The sequence below is a fragment of the Aotus nancymaae genome, unplaced genomic scaffold (genome assembly GCF_030222135.1).
Source record: "Aotus nancymaae isolate 86718 unplaced genomic scaffold, 86718_ANA_hifiasm-v0.15.2.pri h1tg000022l_1, whole genome shotgun sequence".
Lineage (NCBI taxonomy): Eukaryota > Metazoa > Chordata > Mammalia > Primates > Aotidae > Aotus > Aotus nancymaae.
Window position 1 is genome coordinate 6,446,134 of NW_026988435.1, and position 16,588 is coordinate 6,462,721.

At 36.9% G+C, this 16,588-nt stretch overlaps 1 non-coding gene across 1 annotated transcript; it reads right to left on the reverse strand.

Moving 5' to 3' along the window:
• Window positions 1-2,698: 2,698 nt before the first annotated feature.
• Window positions 2,699-2,913, reverse strand: LOC135276465 (small nucleolar RNA U3). Its single transcript, XR_010344001.1, has one exon. It is a non-coding gene; the product is annotated as a small nucleolar RNA U3 (small nucleolar RNA).
• Window positions 2,914-16,588: the final 13,675 nt, after the last annotated feature.

Consider the following 16,588-nt stretch of genomic DNA (forward strand, 5'->3'; position numbering starts at 1 on the left):
GCAACCTGTATCCCTAAATCATTCCTGTGTAGACACTGGGGAGAAGGACAGAGTGCATTAAGTGAATTTCCAGCAATATTGAGCCTCACAACTTCTCCAGGTCTTCCTGGAAGCCTCACATGTGGATAAGTAACACCTACTCGATATTTCCTTTCGGATTCCTGAGGATCAGTTGTCAGTCCTATTGAAATGTTCATTCTCAGTAGAAGACAGGAGCTGGTATTGTCATGACTTGGTAACACCAGGGAAACAGTTCAGACTTAGGTGTCAAGGGTCATTCCGGTGATGGCAATATTGTTAATCTTAATTTGACATTGCCACAATACCTCATTTTAGCAATTTTTAAATGTCACTATACCTTTAAACTTGGGTTTCTGGTTGTACCTTCTTCCAATTAAGTACTGAGGTAATATTCAAATCAACTTTCAGGGAGCTTTTCCTAATGACACGCTCTGAATTATTAATTCCATCAGAATACATTCCAGTATTGCTGTATGCTGCTTGAAGACATAATAGGACTTGCACAAACATTTTATTTTTGTGTTTGACCCACCATTTGGAGTATTATAAAATTTGGAAAGGTAATTAAATGTAACCATTATTTTCTTTAAAAGTATTTTACCAATAACTTGGATATTTGAAACAACCTATCCCTCCCCATGCCCTTTTAGTACAATGTAATTTTCAGTTTTTCTTTTAAAAACCCTCCAAGTTTGAAGTTAAAACAACTTATCCTAGAAAAAAAATCATGAAATACGCAGTAGTTGGCCAAGCCAAATAACATTGTGAAATAAGCAGTGGCAGAAATATGTATCTATTTTAGAAAGAAATGTGAAGTTTATTTTTTCCTCTAAGAATACCTGCCCTAGTATGTTATAAAACTTTTGCCACTCTGGAATAAACAAAAAATGTAGAGGAGTTAGGTGGAAGAAATATAGAAAGTAGATTTGACTGGGGTTGTTAATATTACTCTTAGGATATTCTGTTTGGGAGTTCCTTGCCCATAACAGCGGGATTTCTGAGAAGACAATTTGACCATTGACAGAATTATGTCACTCTCAAGACTCTACTTTAGGAAGCCATTATTTGCCTCCCAGTTTTTGCCTTAATAGTTACTCAGCAGGTTTGCTGGCTCCAGATAATTTGCCATTAACTTTTACTGAAATATTTATATTAAAAGGTGAATATGCTGATATATTCAAACATAGAATGTTAAGATTAGGATCATTCTTTTTGTATTTAGATATGATATTAAAACAATTTCTGTAAAATGAACACAGGTACATAGAAATTCCGTTTCAAGGTCAGAACAAGAATATTCAGAAGTATGGAAATAAAAAAATACCTTATTTGTGAGTGAAAAGTTAGTTGTCTGATTTCTAGAAATAGACATCCCTGTTGTAGAATCTCATTGAAAAACCAAAAACACAAAATATGAGAGCTTGCCTGATTTAAGTCTATGTAAGCAAAATTGAACTAGATTTATTGTTCTAATATTGCCAATCTGGATGAGAAAGAAATCATAAGAGAGTGGATTGATGTAAAGATATTGGTGAGCTGAAATGAGCAGAGTGGGTTGGGGGTCATTGGGTTTGTCAAAAGCAAGGAGTTCTGTTTCCGAGAATGTTTCCAGAATTTATCACATGTCAGTTCATGTTTACTTCTGGACATCAAAGGATGAGATCTTTTGTCAAGGTCTGTAAGGGAAGGTATTTGTAATCGTTATTTATTGGTGCATAACAAATTATCCATATACTTGGGAGTTTAAAATATCAACGATTATTCTCTCATATTTCTATGAGTCAAAAAGGTGAAGGCAGCTTAGCTGTATGGTTCTGGCTGAAGGTCAAGCCATGGTATTGGCTTGGGTTACTGTCATCTTAAAAATTTCACTGGAGCTGTAGCTATAGGATCAACTTACTGGATTGTTCAATTACATGACTATCAGCAGAAGGCATTGATTCCTTGGTGAGTTTTGAAAAGAAGCATCCATTCCTGTCCACATGGACTTCTACATGGAGTTACTTGAGTGTTCTCATGACATGGTATCTATTAATATCTTACACCAGAGCAAGTGATCCCAGAGAGAGTGAAGACGCAAGGCCTTGCATGACCTCATATTGAAGGTCACACACCATCATTTCTACATAGTCTATTTGATAGAAGCAAACCACTATATCCAGCCAACATTCAACAGGAGGTTCAAGCTCCATCTTTTGAAGGAAGACATGTCAAAGAATTTGTAGATATATTTTACAACTTCCACTCTCTTTTAATGTCATTTAGCTTAAAAAAAATTTATATACTATTCTGTTGTATCTTGATGTATTTTTTAACATCCTTATCTTCAGTAATTTTCCTAAACTTCAGACACAATGCTACCTTCAAATGAGCTGAAAAAGCACAATTTCATGATGAAAGGTATCTTATCTAGGGAAATGAAATTCCTGATTAAAATATTAAAATGTCAAAGAATGTTAAAATTTAAAAACATTTTAAGTAATATATCTGATTACTGGATGTATAGACTGTATAAACCAAGGAATATTGATTGTGAATCCTCAGAAAAATGACAACCTTCTGTAAAAAACTGTGGAATACAAATCTTCTATAGACCATAGAAACTAATTTGCATTTTAATCTCTAAATATTGTTGCTTGATAAACTGCATTAAATAAATTAGTTATTTTAAATAATTACCTTTCAGGCTTCACCTTCCCCCTCTTATTCTTCTGAGGGAGGGAAAGAATGATCATCAATACCAAGTGTCAGCTGCAGCGACACAACACAGAGAGCTGACGTCATGCTTAGGAGACAACGCTGTGCTCCACCCTCACAGTTTCTGGTGCTGTACATGTTCAGAGAAACTTCTAGTAACAAAGCATAACAAGTGATCTTTGAAAGAATAGTCTTGGTAAGTGATATGGTTTGGCTGCATCTCTGCACAAATCTCATCTTGAATTGTAGTTCCCATAATTCCCACATGTCATGAGAGGGACTAGGTGGAGATAATTGAATCATGGGGTTGGATTCCTCCATCCTGTTCTCGTGATAGTGAGTAAATTCTCATGAGATTTGATGATTTTATAAGGAAATTCCCCCTTTGCTCAGCTCTCATTCTTCTCCCTGACACCATGTGAAGAAAGATGTGTTGGCTTCCCCATCTGCTATGACTGTAAGCTTCCTGAGACTTGCCTAGCCATGCTGAACTGTGAGTCAATTAAACCTCTTTCCTTAATAAATTACCCAGTCTCAAGTATGTCCTTATAGCAACATGAGAACAGACTAATACGATAAATTATATTTTAAAGTTGAAATTAGTGTTTGAGTATAACTGCCTCAGAAAGGCACATGTCCTCTTTTGCTTAGGGTGCAATCCTGCATAAAGTCACTCAGTGTACTGGTGTCCCGAAGCACTAAACTGAAAGTCTTTTCTTATTTATTTAAAGAATAACAACAATCTTTTTCTTACATTTCTTGTTTAGTTCTGATTCTTTCTTAAAGATAGTAGATATTTTATATCATTTGTTGACATTTAGTAATGAATGAAAATTGTCTTCCAACATTTTAGGACTAATAAATGCTATTTAAATGATAATGAATTTAGAGGCATGATTAGTAAGCATTTTTTTTGCAATATTTTAATTTGGCAGGTTAAGCTTTTAAAAATAATAAATTTCCATATGTAAATGGTTTCTATATGTAGCTGAATCATCTCAGCAATCTTATTCAGGCCAGAATTTTAAGTTTTCATTATTTTTTTTGTACCTACATAAGAATCAAAATGATATTTTATTAAAAAATTAATGGAAAACATTTGATTGTTACAGTTTTTAAGGTCACAGAGTATGTTTGTTGATTCAGTGTTTTGGAGTGGGGAGAAAATTATAAAGGGATAAAAAAGACTATATTAGCAATAGTATGGAAATTTATTTTTATTTTTTATTTTTAGAGATAAGATCTTGCTCTGTCACCCAGGATGGGGTACAGTGGCCTGATCATAGCTCATTGTAACCTTAAACTCCCAGGCTTAAGTGATCCTCCCACCTCAGCCTCCTGAATAACTAGGACTACAGGTGCAGGCCAGCATGGCTGTCTAATTAAAAAATAATTTTGTAGAGATGAGGTCTCAGTATGTTGTCCACACTGGTCTTTAACTGCTGGGCTCAAGTGATCCTGCCTGCTCAGCCTCCCAAAGTGCTGGAATTACAGCATAAGTCAATGTAAAACTCATTAATGTACTGTTGGGCTTCTGGTATGGGCAAGATGGTATGGACTCATTTCTCTCTATTCTTCCCTGCCAAATACAACTATAAACTGCCATAGGTCATGAGACAGCACAAAGATAATTCTAAAAATTCGGTAAAAAAAAAAAGGCAAATTGGTTTGGAATCCTAAGATTAGAGAAAAAATGCTGGCAGGGAGTTTTGTACCTCCCCAACAGAAGAAAATTAACCAGACCCGGCATTTTCTGACCCTAGGCTGTCCATATTAGCCCAGACAGACTCACTCCTCTCTAATAGCTAAAGGGAGCCCCCGTGACAGTATCAGGTAAGTGGACACTATCCGCAAAGGTGATTGATGGAGAGCTGCACTAATAACAATGATTCTGAGACTCCTTGCCCCTACCAAGAGATACTGAGGTGGAAAGAGGAACTCACAATAAGAACACAGCAAGAGGCCCGGTCCAGGATTACTTTATCCCCCTGGGTTAAGACTCTTTTATTCCACCTAGAGATAGTGGGGCATATGGCAGAATTGGCCTGAAGGACCCAGTGGCTGGGTGATGGATCCTCTTTGTCTCTGAGGAAATGAGACGCTCCTTCCCCACCCCACACAGACATGGGACTAGTGGGCAGAACTGATAAAAAGGTCTCATTCTCATTCACAGTAAGTAGCCAGGCCCTGAAAGCCTCTTTGAACCCATGAACCTGAGATTCCCTTTCACTGTCCAGAGATACCAAGGAATCGAAGCGCACCAGTAAGAGGAACCCTACCACACCTTTCATCAAGTAGACACCCTGCACACAAAGAGAACCCCTTTTACCTGATCAGGCAGCCCAGCAGTAACCAGTGTTCAGTCCCAGTAGCACCAGGAAAAGCCAAATGACCGAAGGAATACCACAAAATCTCTTAAAAGTAAGAAGTTATTGAAACGACAGCCCACAAGACTAGGCAAAGACCTGTGTACTAAGTATAAATAAGATTAACTGACTGCTAAAATAATGATTCAGATAGGACATAGAATCTCCTAATATAATAGACTAGTTGTCCATGATATAATTGAAAATTACCCGTCGCACTAAGAACCAATAAAATCACAACTTCAGTTAGAAAAGCTAATTGGTCGATGCCAATACTGAGAAGAATCAAATGCTGGAGCTATCTGGCAAGTATTAAGCAGGATTTATAAAGAAGCATTTATAAAAATGGTTTATCAGTCCATCAACAAATGAATGGATTGAAAAAATGTGGTATATATACACAACAAAATAATATTCAGCCTTAGAAAACCTGGGAAATTGTCATTTGTGACAACATGGGTGAACCTAGAGGACATTATTTTAAGTGAAATAAGCCAGGCATAGAGAGTCATGTATCGTATGATCTTACCTATATGTATAATCTAAAAAAGGCAGACTCATCAAATTAGAGGGTAGAATGGTGGTCACTAGGAGCTGGGGCAGGGGGTGTAGAGGGAAAGAGGAGACTTTGATCAAAAGTACAAAGTTTTAGCTAGATAGAAGGAATAAGTTCTGGTGTTCTATTACACGGCATGGTGACTATAATTAATAATAATATATATTTCAAAATACCTAACAGAAAGAATTTCAAATGTTTTCACCACTAAGAAATCATAAATATTTGAGATGCTACATAAGCTAATCAGCTTGATTTAATCATTCCACCAGGTATAGATGTATGAAAATACCACATTGTACTACTTTATGTACATGTCCTATATAATTTGTATAATAATGTATATACAATTATTTGTCAATTAAAATAAAGATGTTTTATCAATCAACTATTAATTCCTCTTGAAACAAATTAAAAAATAGAAAAATCTCAGCAAAAATTACAAATCATAAAAGGAACCAAATTGAAAATATGTAGACTTAAAAATACTGTAATAATAATACTAATAAAAATAAAACTTGCTGGATGTGTTCAACAGTAGATTGGAAAAAATATGATAAAAATCAGTGACCTTGAAAACAGATGAATAAAAGTTACTCTATCTGAGAAACTAATAAAACAGACTGAAAAAAATTTGAGCAAAGTTTCATTACCTGTAAAACAATAACAAAAAATCTAATATTCCTATCATCAGATTTTCAAAAGAAGAGAGGGGAAAAAAAAAGAATGGAGTCGAAAGAGTATTGGAAGAAATAATGTCCGAAAATTTCCTACATTTTGGTGATAACACAAACCTACAGAATGAAGAAGCTGAGCAAATTTGAAACAAAATAAATCTGCATCAGACTTACAATAAAATTTTTGGAAACCAAAATTCAGGAAAAAAATCTTGAGAACAGCCAAAGAGAAACAACACTCTACTAACAAAGGAAGAGATATAAATAATGTTTTGAATTGATTGTTTTTGTCTTCCCCAAATTCATATGTTGAAATCCTAATCCCCGAGGTGATGGTATTATTGGGTGAGAATCTTTGGATGGTAATTAAGTCATAAGGGTGAGGCCTTTTAGAATGTGATTAGTGCCTTGTAAGAGATGTTAGAAAGCTCTCTTATAAAAGAGCTCTCTTGTACACTTTCCAAAATGTGAGAGTAGAATGAGGTGATGGCAATCTTCAACCAAAATAGGACCCTCACCAGAAACTGACGGTGCTGGCATCCCGATCTTGCTTTCCAGCCTCCAGAACTCGGAGAAACAAATTTAACTTGTTTATATGCCACCAATTCTATGGTATTTTTATTATAGCATTCTACACTGACTAAGATAATCAATTCATGTAACAACAGATTTCTCATCTGAAACCATAAATGCCAAAAGGAAGTGGCATATTGTTGGAGTGCTGAAAAAAAAGAGAAGTGTCAATTGTGAACTTTATATCTAGTGAAACTATACCTCAGGAAAGAAGCGGAAATAACGACAAACTGAAATGAAAGAAAACTAAAAAAATTTGCCACTATCAGACTTACCTTTATATTTTAAGTAAGAAAAATTCAAACAGAAAGAAGATGATGAAAGAAAGAATCTTGGAGCACAGGGAAGGACGAAAAAAACAAAGTGCAGAAATATGGTTACACAAAGCAAGCATCCTTTTCACCATGAGTTTTACGGATAATATTCGATAAGTAAAACAAAACTATAACTTCATCTGACAGTCCAGACAATGATATTTAAAGGTCGAGAAAGAAAAGAGACCTATCTAAACGGAAATGATGCCTCCACATTTTACTCAAAGTAGTAAAATGTTACTAATAGCAATATGTGAATGTTGTAATACCCAGAGCAACTACTACAAAAAATATGAAAAGAGATATACTCAAAAATATCATAAGTCTAGATGAAACCCTAAAAAATGTTTAAGTAATTCAGAAACGGTAAGAAGAGAGAGAGGAATAAGAAACACAGGAAACAAACCGGGCGAGGGGGAGGGGAGAAGGGAAAAAGGCATAAGCAGGAACCTATCAGTAACTACGCTAAATGCAAATGGTGTAAATACAAACTCACTTCAAATTCAATGAGGAAAGTAGGTTGAAAGCAAAAGGATAGAAAACAATATATCATAAAAACAATAATAAAATTTTAAAAGCAAAGAAATTACTAGAGATAAAAAGGATCATTACATAATAATAAAAGGATTAATCCATCAGGAAGATATACTGATCCTAAATGTGTATGTACCAACTAGCAGAGCTTCAACATATGTGAGGCAAGAGCTGAGAGGAGACATAGACAGCTGTACAGTAATAGTTTGGGACTTTAATGCCTCCCTCTCAGCTACTAATAGAGATATTAATAGAAAATTTAGCAAAGATAAAGCATATCTGAATATCTTTCAGAAAATAGGATCTAAGGGACATCACGTGAAAGTGTCCACCTGAAAACTTCAAAATATATACATATTTATTTCAAGCATGCATGGAACACTTGCCAAAACAGCTTGGGCCATAAAACAAATCTCAACAAATTTAAAAGAATTGAAGTAATGTAGAATTTGTGTTCTGTGACCAAAAATCAATAAGAGAAAGAAACCTGTAAACTCTCTAAACACATAAATATTAAACTACAAATTTCTAAGTACATCCTAAATCAAAAAAAATTAAAAAGATACATACATAAAAGTTAATAAAAACAAACACCCAATTTATCAAAATACAAAATATATGGCCAAAGCAGTGCTGAGAGGAAAACTTAAAGCACAAAATTTCTATATCAGAAAAGAGAAAAGCTCTCAAATCAATGACCTAACTTTCTACCTCAAGAAACTAGAAAAAGAAGAGCAAAATGAACACAAAGCAAGCAGAAGAAAGAAAATCTTTAAGATGAGAGCAAAACCCAATAGAATTTAAAATTGTAAAACAGCACAGAAAACCAGTGAAACAGAAAGCAGAATCTTTAAAACAATCAATAACATTGAAATCTCTAGCAAGACTCATAGAAATGCAAAGTGAGAAGGCATAAATCACAAATATCAGGAATAAAAAATACAGGATATCGTTACAAATCATGAAGCTATTAAAAGATTAACAAGGAAATGCTGTGGATAACTTTAATTTAGACAACTTAGAAGAAATTGAATGAGATACCCAGCAATAAAAACAAACCATTGACATATGTAACAGCTTGGTTGAATCTTCAGAAAATTATGCTGAATGAGAAAAACCAGTTCTAAAAGGTTATATATTTTATAATTCCATTTATATAACATTTTTGAAATGACAAAATTTACAAATGGAGGACCTATTCGTGGTTGCCAGAAATGAGGGATAGTGGGTTGTAGGTGGGTGTGGTTCTAACAGAGAGACAAGAGTGATCCTTTAGTGATGAAACTGTTCAGTTTCTTGATTATGGTGGTGGATATGATACATGTATCTACACATGCAAAATAACGCACAGATTTAAACACCACACACACAAATAAGTAAAGTAAATTTGGAGAAATCTAAGATCAGCAGATTGTATTACGTCAGTAACATGGTTGTGCTATTATACTATAGCTTCAAAATGTTCCCATTGGGGAAGACTGGGGAAAATGTGCAGAGTACATGCTCAGTATCATTATTTACAATAGCATATTGAGGTACAATTTTCTCAAGATTTCAATAAAATGTACAGTTGCTGAGATTTCTAAATAGCCATTATCTTAGAAGTACCATTTTACCTGTTTTTCATCCTGATGAAAATCATTCAAGATACTGCCTGGCATATTTTAAGTCCTACATAAGTGTTTTTTAATACCACTTAATAGAATGTGCAAGAAATCTTCATTCTTTCACTTTTCTATCACAGGACCCAACATGCCATTCAAACTTACTATTTCCCAATAATTAAAGCACCCATGTATGTATTTTTTAGATAGTTTTGTTAAAAATGAGGAATCAGTCACACAATAATTTTTCACCCCTCAAAATATTCTTTCATCAGGAAATCATAAAATGTGAAGTTTGTTAACCAAAGTGCCAGTAGGAGCACAAATAACTTATGCAGGTGATGGTGAAGCTGAGAGAAAAAGAGATGCAGATTTGTTCCTGTATTGTAAATGTAAAATGTATTCAGCTACCAAATGTCTCTTTCCTCTCCTTTTTCCTAGATCCTGGAATCTGTGCTGAGCCCATCTGGGAAGGCACAAAAACCAGATGGCCATTGTGAACGGCCGGGGAGGCCCCGCGGCAGTGAGAGCCAGTCCCAGAAAAGAAATCTCTTTGGGACACAATGAATACAGGCCTAATTTATATTTTAGGGCTTTAGAAGGAGATTAGGGTCAACAGTGGCATGATTTTAAACGGCAATTGAGAAGGCTTTTTTTTTTTTTTGTCTTTACAGCAGCGAAGCTAAATTATAAGTTTGGAGCGCTCCTGAAGTGTGAAAATATGCCCTCAAAAAAGGGAGGCTGAATCATTGTATGGCTGTGCAGATTACAAACAGTATGTAAAAGGATTGTGGTTAAAGAGCTTCATCAAAGCAATGTCTGCTGCAAATGAGTATTGTCATAGGGATTATGACTTTAGGAGGGATATAACCAGCAGGGGATAAAGGAATGGCCTCCCTCCTGTTTTTTTATGCCGAAGCATTTGAACAATTGATAACAAGGGATTAGAGACCCCAAAATATATTGTGGCCTTGTTCTATTCAGACTGGTTTCAAGGTTGAAGAGACATGGTTCATGAACTTGGGAAGCCTTAGTGCACTTGTCATAGGACATCTACAAGCCTCATGTGTCTCTGGCCCTAGCAAAATGCCATGATGATAGAAATTAGTTCTGGTCTGAGAGAATCAGTAAATCAGACACAGATATCCATCTGGCCTTTCAGACTTGGATCTTAATCCACCCCCTCATCTTTTCTTTATTAGTTGGCATATACTGGATTTACTTTTTTCGCTGAAGATCTCTTTTCTCATGGGAGATGTCTCATAAAACTGATGAATGAATCTGGAACAATCAACTGAAGCTCAATCAACAGCCAACTAAATGAAAATTGCAATTAATATTTATCGTATTTTTCTATGCCAAGTGACTTTAATTATCATTCAACCACATTTGGCTATTACAGTTGCCTCAGATAGTCAGGTTGTGACTTAATCTATCACGATAATTAATTACTTATCCATTGCTTAATTTAACAATACTATGTCGAAGGCCTATATGTGCCAGGTATAATGGGATGCAAAGATAAACAGTCTTCCTACCTTCAGGCAACTCATTGTCTAATGAATTGGATAGAAATATTAAAACTTCTACAAAGAGTTAAGTGCAATAATAGGGATATATATAGGATATATACCACAAATGAAGGTGATTAAAATTGTTAGTTTGGGGGCCTCCATTGATTTCTGGTGCTTTTGCTGAGTCGCACAAGTTAAGTAGCAAATAGGGGAGAAAAGCATTCCAGGTAGAGGGGGCAGCTGATAAGCAAAGATGAGAAAATGAAAAACAGCATGGTGTGTGCAAGAAGCCGCCTGCATTTTGTTGTTAGTGGGTAAAGTCTAAATGAGGAGAGATAAAGCTTGAGATGCAGGCAGGGTCTAGCTTATGAAGGGTCTGGTTTATCTGATGAGGAGTTTGAGGCTCATTATACTGAAGGGAAACCTTCAAAATATTTTGGGATTATAGCTGCAAAATTAGATTTCCATTGATTTTAGACTTCTCTGGCAGCTTTTGGTCAATGGATTTGAGAATTATGATATTGGAAGAAGGAAATCCAGTTAGAAGGCTGTTTTAGCATTTTAGTTGAAGGATGAGGCTATCTAAAATAGGACACTATTAGTGAGTATAGCAGACACACCCTAAGGGGACCCACAGTAAGTCACACCCATGTAATTTTTTTCCCCCTTGAGCATAGGCAGACAATCTAAACAGACTAAATAAATACAACGTGGTAAAGGTGATGAGCTATCATTCCTTTGATTATGTATTTACATAAGTCTCTGTATTAGTAGACTGGAGTGAGAAACTCCCACCTACTGGCTTTGAACTAGTAATCTGACATGTTGTAAGAGGTCCTGAGAGAAGCCTATGGGGCAAAAAAAGGCTGCCAATGTCCTCTAGAAGATGGGAAAGACTTCTGGCTGACAGACAGCAAGAAAACAGGGACCTTAGACACAACATCCCAAGAAACTAAATTTCACCAACAACCATGTAAGCTTGGAAATGGACCCTGAGCTAAAGAAAGAACACAGCCTGGCCAACCCTTGACTGCCGCCTCGTGAGACCCGGAGCAGAGAGCCCAGTGAAGCTGTGCCTGGGCTCCTGACCCACTGAAATCGTGAGATAACAAATGTGTGGAGTTTTAAAAATTGTTACTAAATGTGTGTTAATTTGTTAACACAAAAGAAAAAGTAATATAAACAGATCAGAAGGAATGGACTCAGGAAAGTTTTTGGAAATAAAATTTGCCAGTCTTTGGTGATTGACTAGACGTGGAGAATGAGTGAGACGGAGGCATTAGGGGCAGTACAGCAGTTGGACCTATCTGTATCTCGTCAGCACGCACCTCCTCAGGGGCAAAGGCTACTTGTTAGAACCCCCATACCCATGTGTGACAGCTCCTTGTTTGTTTGCTTTTTCCTGACTAGGGGAGAAACTTGGCTAATACAAAGGGCAAATCTGAAGTTTCAGATATAATGTGTCTGGACACTGCCTTCTCAAAAATGATGGAGGAATATCAGGTAGATAAATACCTAGTTTCCTTGCCCATTACTTGAAATAGCTCTGAGTCTTGTTCTATACCATCTCTCAGACTTCCTCAGGGGCTAAAGCCCCTGTGGGGTAAAGCTGTTGCTGCCCACAGTGGTAACTTGCTTAATAAGTCACATTCTACTCCCTTCTTTCTTTACTTTATTTCACTCCTCCATTTCTCTGTTGGTATTTCCTGGGATATCCTCCCAAAGAAACTACTTTCTTTTTTACTGCTACTGGGGGCAACTCAGGCTAAGACAGTTAACTTCCAGGTTTTAAGTTTGAACCATATAGTATTTTCTTGTTCTCTTGAAGGACAAGCATCCGTTCAATATGGTTATATGAGTAATTCAAATAGACAGTAAAAATTAAACAGGTTTAGGGATTGAGATTGAATCCAGTTTTAGATAAATTGGCCTGATGACTTTTGGGACTTTCAGGTGAAGAATTTCAAAGGACTCTACTTAGGAGAGCCACAGCAGGAAGTAGATGACACACATGAAAAGGTTCACTGAAAATGATTGAATAAATGATTAAACTATTTCCAGAGATGTTGGCAGTGTTCAGGGAACCAGCAATGAATGACAAAGGAGCCAGAAATGAGTAACAGTATGAGGCTGTTTTTATCCCTGGCCTTAATGGGGAAGGGAGAAAACAGTGCTTCATGAGCTGGATGAGAACTGGTGTCATCCAGTAGGGGAAGCCAGAGGGAAGACATGGCCATCGTGAGATGCAGCTCCTGCCAGCATCTTAGACAATCGGGCAAGAGAGGAGATGAATATTCCAATCTCATCGTCTTTTTACCCTCTGATTTTCTGCGGGTGTCTTTCATTGACTGAACCCAATTATATGGCAGGGAATCTCAGGTAATGAAATGTATGCCCCTTCTCTTAGCCTGGGCAAAAATAGAATTACAAAGAAGCAGAAAGTGGTACTGGGTGAATTGGGCAAATGAAAATCAACACAAATTGTGAAAGCTTATTTGAGATCACTCATTTAGTGATATGAATTTGGTAACCATTCAAATGGGTGGGTAAAATTCCCTACTGAGTCAGTTGCAGTTAGAATGTAGAGGTGTTGACACTATTCACAATAGCAAAGACCTGGAACCAACCCAGTTGCCCATCAGTGATAGACTGGATAAAGAAAATGTGGCACATATACACCACGGAATACTATGCAGCCATGAAAAAGGATGAGTTCATGTCTTTTGCAGGGACATGCATGAAGCTGGAAACCATCATTTTCAGCCCAGTAGTACAAGAACAGAAAACCAAACACCACATGTTCTCACTCATAAATGGAAGTTGAACAATGAGAACACATGGACACAGGGAGGGGAATATCACACACTGGGCCTGTTGGAGGGTGGAGGAATAGGGGAGGGCTAACATTAAGAGAAATACCTAATGTAGATGACAGGGTGATGGATGCAGCAAACCACCATGGTACGTGCATACATATGTAACAAACCTGCACGTTCTGCACATGTACCCCAGAACTTAAAGTATAATAATAAGAAGAAGAATGTAGAGACCTTGAAAGATCTTCACTGTTGTATTAGCTACCTCTTGCTTTATAACAAATTACTTCTAACATTAGCAGTTTAAAACATTTATTATCTCACACATTTTCTGAGGGTCAGAAATCTAAGGGTTGTTTGGCTCAGTAGTTCTGGCTGTGAGTATCACATGAGTTTGCATAACTGACTATTCCCCGGATCTGCAGTCACCAATGGTAGAGGATCCACTTCCAAGAAGGTTGAATTACATGGTTATATATTGGAGTCCTCACCATGCGGACCTCTCCAGGGGCTGCTTCAGTGTCCTTACAACATACAAGCTGATTCCATAAAGCAAGTGATCCGAGCAGGAGAGACAGCCAGCAAGAGTGTCCTCCTCAAGATGAAAACTGCAGTCTTTGTATAGCTGAATCTCAGTAGGGACATGCCACCACTTTTGCCCTATTTCATTCATCAGAAGTATGTCCCTAATCCAGGCCGTACTCAAATAGCTGAAAATAAAATTCTACCTCTTGAAGGAAAGAGTTAGAAAGAATTCATGGGCATAATTTTAAAACCACTATATTGCTATTACAAAGAAAAATGAAAAAAAAAATGCTTTTGCCTAAATTCACTGGAGAGTTGTGAATATATTAAAATATAAAGGAACTAAGTTCCAGAGAAACGATAACATCTCTTTTTTTTTCTTTTCTTTTTTGAGATGGAGTCTTGCTCTTGTCACCCAAGTTAGAGTGCAGTGGCATAACCTCGGCACACTGCAACCTCTGCCTCCTGGGTTCAAGTGATTCTCCTGCCTCAGCCTCCCAAGTAGCTGGGATTACAAGCACCTCTCGCTACACCCAGCTAATCTTTTTTTTTTTTTCAGTAGAGACCACCATATTGGCCAGGCTGGTCTTGAACTCTTGACCTCAGCTGATCTGCCTGCCTTGGCCTCCCAAAGTGCTGGGATTACAGATGTGAGTCACTATACGGCTGAAATGATGTCATCTCAAATGATGGGCTGGAGTATGCTTTCATGCCTGGATTCGGTTGTTGAACTTGGAGTGGGGATAATGCCATCATTTTATCTTAAAAGTTTTCTCATTTTTCCTTTAATTGATAATTAATCATAGAAAGCCTCTCAATTATGTCTCTTCAATGAGTCCAATCAGTTCAGCAGTAGCCACTCAATTCTCAGCCCTTATTTTTACAATTTCCCTGTTTTTTTTCTAGTATTTTAAGTACTGTAGCAGTCACTGGGGCTTCCTCTAACAGCATGCTGTCCAAGTTCACCACCAGTGAGAGTTTTACGGATTGTATTACTACAGGATGCCAGGAGCTGTCCACATTCCACAAACCACAAGTGTTACAATTTTCACTGCCAGAGTAGCATCACCTGAGATGGGCATGGTAACCAGGGGTTCAGACTCTTCAGTGACAAGGGTTTAGGTCATCTCACCAAAAATTCGACCCAGACCAGGTTTGGTGCTAGCTGTAGAAAGGAGAATCTAGAGTGAAAGATAGAGAAAGGAGATGACTGAGTATCAGTTATGGCTTTAAGATCAACTTCAGCAACAGATCTTGAAGAAGCTATCCCAAATAAGGGCAGGTTATTAAGAAAAATAAGTGGACGTAAATGGCTCAAAGGATGGGCTGTAGTGGACACTTTTCCAAGTGGCATCCCCATCCTCCAGCTGCTAGAATTGTCAATTGCTGATGGCTACAGAAGTATCTTTTATGGGAATTTGACTGGGCAGCCAAGAACAGCCTTCTCCAATGTTGCGTCAACCCCTAGAGGTGATTCTCAGCTAGTAACTGGGTGAAGCAGAGATACAAAGCCTCAGCCATTTAACTTTAACTTAAGACAACTCTGAAGGGTTATTCTATCTCCATATAAGATAAACTGATGTCCTGAGTGCAGCTGTAACTCAGGTCAGTCTCTCTCTGTCCATTTTGCTTTCATCAAGTTCCTTATCCGTGTGTCTCCCCAGAGTGCTCCCGACAAATCTTCTGCATACAACTCTGTCTTAGTGTGTTCATGAAGTCTCAATCTAAGATACGGTGTTTGAAGAGAAAAGAAAGACAAAAATTTTTATTAATCAGAAAATATTTCTACATTTTCAAACATATCAATAATTTAAATTCTTATTATCCATTAGTTCATCACTTGGAGAAATCTGAATGATTCAAGTGTCATTGCACTATCTGCAAACATTTCTTTAAAATGTCTTCATTTTAAATGGGAGATACATACTTTTTTGTAAAATTATTATTGGAAATAGATTTGGATTTAAAAATAATAAACCCATCTTGAGTTTTGTTTCATAACCAACTATTCTTTCCTAATGCTGCCCAGATGACGATGGGTGATCTCAGGTCCAACACAGACGCTTTGCTGTGAATTCGCAGGTCAGCATAAAGAGTCAACAACCCTTCAAGGACTCACAAGCCAGTCTACTTTGTAGCAGTCACTCTCCAGCAGCTGGACTTATCTGAAGTCCAGATTTTTCTTCCCCCTCTGAGTCATTCATTCATGTAGAGATTGTTAGTGACTCTTCTCTGACGCCTTAATTCTTTTTTTGGCCTTTAATTTCCAGGCTCCTTTTGTAATTGTTTAATGTCTAATTCTATAATAAATTCCTTATTTTGAAATACTCATAGAGGTTTCACATACGTGATAGAGCCCAGACCAATTTAGATGTCTTTACATTGAACCAC